The sequence below is a fragment of the Peromyscus californicus genome, unplaced genomic scaffold (assembly GCF_007827085.1).
Source record: "Peromyscus californicus insignis strain IS unplaced genomic scaffold, ASM782708v3 Scaffold_16__1_contigs__length_79575227, whole genome shotgun sequence".
Lineage (NCBI taxonomy): Eukaryota > Metazoa > Chordata > Mammalia > Rodentia > Cricetidae > Peromyscus > Peromyscus californicus.
Window position 1 is genome coordinate 52757646 of NW_026294458.1, and position 5832 is coordinate 52763477.

A 5832-nucleotide genomic window follows, 5' to 3' on the forward strand; every position below is an offset into this window, starting at 1 on the left:
TGCACACCTTTAATATCAGCACTCAGGAGGCAGAGGCAGACAGATATCTATGAGTTCAAGGCCAGCTTGGGCTACATGACAAGTTTCATGCCAGAGGGGCTACATAGTGAGACCCTGTCTCAAAAAGAATTTCTGGAAAATTAGCATACAGATTACTTCAAACTGAGACCACTTGTGATAGATTTGAAAAGAGCCATTCAGCTTTCTCAGTGTTGCTATGCTATATTCTTGTGGAGGGAGTTTCTTTACATACCAAGGTTGGAAAACAAACTTGACTGCAGGTGACTGATAATTTAATTGCTCTGGACCTTAGTAAATGAACTTTAAGTTAACCTTATCCTCATTAGCATCTTCCTCCTGCCATACCCAGTATCTTTTAGCAGCACCCCTAGAATTTACTATTGTAATCCAGCAGCATGTTTAAGTAATTTCTATGAGCTTTGTTCACTTGTGAAGATCCCCGTGCATATGTAAATGACGTAAAACTTTTATGCCTGTCTCTTCCAAACCAACTCTCTTATTAATGGTTCACAGTTTAAGGACTAAGGAAGTAGAGGGGATCTTCTTCCCTTTCAATAGGAACTTGAGGGCAGAATGTGCTACTGTTTGTTTGTTTGTTGTTTGTTTGGTGTGTGCAAGAAGGTATACATTCATTTACTCAGAAAGGTTATTTACTTGGTGCACAGTATGTCATGGCTCAAGTCTAGATTTTCAGATGTTGCAATTGAAATAGAAGTATTTCCCAGGTTTTTTAATCTCTAAAAAATCTAAATCTTCCCTGTCAATAAATTAAAAAGACGAGACTTGGCAAAATGTAGAGCAAATATTTTCTGTTGTAAGTCAATACCCAAAACAACTTAGCTATTTAAGATACGGTTGGTAATCTGACATTCTATCAATTGCCTTTGATTAACAGGACATTCGCTCAACAAACAGGTGAAAATCTGAGAAGAAAATAACTACTAAGAAAATAACTACTAAGAAAATAACTACTAAGAGTTTGGGAAATATGGAAATAAATAAGTTAGATATTATTCTTTCTTCACTGAATGCTATTTGTACAAACAGATCCACTAATGTAGCTATAGCTGCTCAAATTTGGCAGTCCCAACCCGAGAGCCCCACAAGAGAAGAAGGTACTTCCTCATTTTAAACTACCATTTTTACTCTTGTTTTGGCCTTTTAAGGGCTTTCTATATCTATGTGAAAGGACATTTGCAAATATTTAAGAAGATAAACACTCTGCCTTTGTTTGGTACTCTAGAAGAACTCATATATCATTCATGAATTCCCCCTGGTGACCTGTCTGCTGCAGGGGAAGACTATAACCCTCAATGGGCTCAGTATACATGGCTGATTGCTGTCTGGCACATCATTATTGCTGATCTCTTGTCATTGGTTTACAGATGTCACAGAAGGTACTAGTCCAAGGATGAGATTTCTGTGGCAAGGCCAAGAATCATTATATGCTATTATTCACTCTCCAGATGATGAGTACTGTGTTAAGATTCAAAAGAGATTCTGGAAAACTTCAAAGAAATATACCCTTAATCATTTTCTGCATGATTTCCACTTTCAGAAATTAGATGGATTGCCATTGTTTTATAAATAATTCTTGGTATTTTAAGCATTTTTAATGTTCAACCCTCAAAGTCTTCAATGACACTACTTTATTCATGAAATAGAAATGTATAAAGCCCAAGTCTGTCACACTCCTACTTAATGAAAGACATTAAGAGAAGAGTTGCCCCTGTTTTCATGAGAAAGCAAATTTACTCTTTTTGTTCTTTCTCTCCATGATTTGATCAAATTGGAATAAAGTTCTAGCTTCATACACACACACACACCACACACACACACACACACACACACACACGTATATATTATATATATATACCAATGATATTCTGTAGGGAATGTCACTTATGGCTGGTTTGTAGGGAGGTGTATGGACATGTGCTCTGGAGACCCGCTGTCATCTTTACAGTGTCCCTCACATTTTCCTAAAGCACTAGACTGTCATTGTCAACGCTGCCCATCTGAACTACACTAGCTATGGAGTTCAAAATGTTCACTAAACATCAGGGGTTAGCTCATGAGACCAGAACAGAGGTCAATCTACACGGTGTACATAGGCCCTCCCCAGCTCTCTAATCCTACCGTTCCTGCATTATGTGTGTTTCATAGAAAAATGTTGAATAAATTAATATAGTTTGTTTTAAGTTTTCTGCCTTTGCATTTTCTAACTTAGGTGTGGGACTCAGAATATTTTGCTCTTGCTCCAAAAAAGAAGCATTTTACCTACTCTGACCACTGCATCCGTAAGTAGGAAGTGATACCTTTCATGGCATCTTTTCCTCTTCAAATACGTTCTATATTAAAATCCTGCTTTACACAACCCTTGCATGGCTTTGCATATGAAATACTAAAACATCATCTGTTTTAATGAAATAGTCAACCTAGTACTTGAGGAAATTATATTTATGGCCCACAGACTAGCTACCCTCCAACATGAGATAGTTGATGCATTTCTACGAACTTCAAATTAATCCTTTTCATTACAGGAGTAGGTACCCATGAAAATGAATAGAAATTGCTGATCTCATTAAAGGTTGAATTGAAACCAATTCTTACAGTGGCAGTAGCTACAACCTATGATAATTTCCCTAGCTGCTATATGAGTTAAAGCCTATAATTACTTTTTAAAAATCTAAATAGCATAATGTTGGTTGTATTGTATTTTTTTATGTATGTATTTGTGTGCATCTTGGAGGATGGGTGTAGAGATATATTTAAATAAGCTTGTATTTTAATTGTGTTGGTTTGGCATTTTACATGCAAAGAGATTTCTAGATGTCTTTTTACAGACACACTTTTCCCCTGTAATTCTTTTTGATCCTCATTCTCATTTTGAGAGACTGATCCTTAGATTATGACTCTCGTTATAAATGCATACTATGCTAGAGGGCTATTTTTATGCTCACAGACTCAAATCATTCTGGGAGTTTAATTTCTCATTTCTAGTTTGAAACAGATTTTTAAATTTAAAAAGATGAAGACATTAGTCCTTGCCCTGGGGCCTTGATTTAAGGTTTAGACAGAAGGTTAAATATCAAAACTTTCAGATAAACCAAGTGCATATATTTCTGAATAAGGGTCTGGTACCATCTTCACAGGGCATTGGTTCTTCTAGCCAGACAGTTAGAGTCTGTTTACAGAAGAACACACAATTTACACAGGATAGGTGCCTTTCTATCAAATAGAAGAGACGAGGCATGTTCATTTGTCATTACAAGCACACTATTTCTTTTTTGGTAAGTTAATGCCTTTCCTTAAAATGTGATTAGTTCTGTGAAGTAAAGAAATTGGAGCTGGCAGGCAGTATCCAGGAATGGATACAGATTTGAAATTCTTAAAAATCCTGTGAGTTCAGACTCATTTAGAATATCTTAAAAACAATCACCAGAGAGTACTGGTATATCCACATTTACCTACTAGGATTATTTCAGAATCACTACCACATAACTTTTCACAGTATCAGTGTGCAGGCAAATAGATATCCATTCTGCATAGACATTGAGGAAACTTATTTAGTACTGTCAGAAAAAAAGCAAGCACAAAGACCACAAAGCATAGAAATTAATCTTAAGTTATGACAGGATAGATCATACCTTGATTTTAGTTAACATCTATCCTATACAAGAAAATAACCCCATCATATTTAAAAACTTATATGTAATCGATAATTATCATTGTAGAGAATTTAAATTCACCCTCTGATGCCTTTCATAGATGAATCTCATACTAGGAACACAAGGATGGTAATAATAGGCCAGAGAGCATTTAAATATTTATGTAGATTCCCCTTCATTTTATATTGTGAAGCTCTGCAATGCTGGTTGAAAGAATGAATCTTGTCTCTCTGAAAATAATTTCTAGGACTTTAAATTTGAATGTTAGGGGAGAAAAACCATGGAAAATCTCAGTGACACTATAGCGTCCAACAACAGCAATTCTATTAAACTTTCATTCATAAGTCACAACCAGGAAATTATGAATACATGAATAAATTTGTATACGAATAAATTATGAATGTAACAAAATTATTAAGTTGTTATAATGCAAGAATGTATGTAATACTGATAATATGCTAAATATATTTTAGAATTTTTTAATGACTTTGAAGCACTATAGGAAACCAGCCTTAATTCAGGATCTTCCTTAAGAAAATTGCAGAATTGAGAGAAAAGTGTAAATTTAAAATTTCTTCATTTTGGGGTCTTACAATATTAACTTGTTACATTAATTTATTTTATGCAAACTATGGACTTAGACTTTCTTTCAGCAAAGATGAGGCGTTTTATTTCAACAACTGCTACCTCATTTATACATTAATTTTAATAGGAAAACATAAAGTCTAGGGAAGTATATTCCTATAAATGGAAAAAACAATGAAAAATAGGAGGGTAGATTGAAAACATGTAGTGTGCTATTTAATAAAAAAAAAATGAAAAGAAAAAAAAGGACTATGCTGGACTCAGTTCAATCTTGCTTTAGAGAAAACTTATTGAGAGACTTAGAGCCCCAAACACTAACACGTCAGTATCTTTATCCATGAACTGCAAAATTCAGTGCATCTGGCATTTGGTTGTTGGGGGAGGGTGTGGTGGAAGAAGATGATAGAGGTGAAGTGATGTTGTTTGCGGGTGCCTATGGTTTATCTCCATGAGCACTGCTTTGTTAGGTGGGGAAAAGTTCAAGTTCAAAAGTCTTCTCATCACAGTGTACTTCAAAGACCTCATAATCAGTTTTTCACTTCCTGAGTTTCCATTGCAGAGACACTGGTGAGTAGACTTGCAAGAACTTCATAGATATCCCACCCTTGATTTATTATGGTCACTGAGATGACAAGAATCGGTGGGCAAACAAAGTGTCACACAGTGCCTTAGAGCTCTGCTACATTTACAGATGAAGTGCAGTGGTTTTGTTCTTAAATTAGCCTCACAATGATCTTTTAGTTTTGTCTGTAACACAAATCCTTGTTTGAAAACATCACTCCTAGGGGCTGGATATGATGTAGATCTTCTGCAATTCAGCATGTACTCTACTCTAAATTTTGAAGCCACAGAAACCACAGAAAGAGGCCTTACCTTACAGATGGTCCTACTACCATGGAAAACAGGAGTGGGGTTTCCATTGGACACTATATCCTGAAAAAATACATGTTTCTGAACATATTACTCTCTCGAGCAGTGGTTCTCAACCTTCATAATGCTTCCATGCTTTAACGGAGTTTCTCATGCTGTGGTGACCCCCAACCATAACAATTATTGTTATTGCTACTTCATAACTGTAATTTTGTTACTGTTACGAATTGCAATGCAAATATCTCCGATTTCCCATGGTCTTAGGTGACCCCTGTGAAAGGTTCATTCAACCCCCAAGGGGTCATGGCCCACAAGTTGAGAGCCATTGCTCTGGAGTATCTATGGCGTTTTTTTTCACTTTGGGAGTGCAAAGACATAAACCTTTCTGGTATTTTACCGTTTCTCTGATACCTTTTACTGCTGCAAGGTTTTCGTTGTTGTTGTTTCTGATTTGTATAATTTCTTATGTATTCATAAATTTCAATTTAATTTTCTTTCTAGAAAATTTTGTTTCTTGTGGTGGTTCTTCTTGGTGGTCAACTTGACTACATCTGGAATTAATAAAGCATATGCAGATGGGTACATCTATAAGGGATTTTCCTTAATTAAATCATTTGAAGTGGGAAGTTTAATCCAGATACTTTGAGGTGGGAAGACCTGCCTTTAATCTGGGTCAAAATTTCTG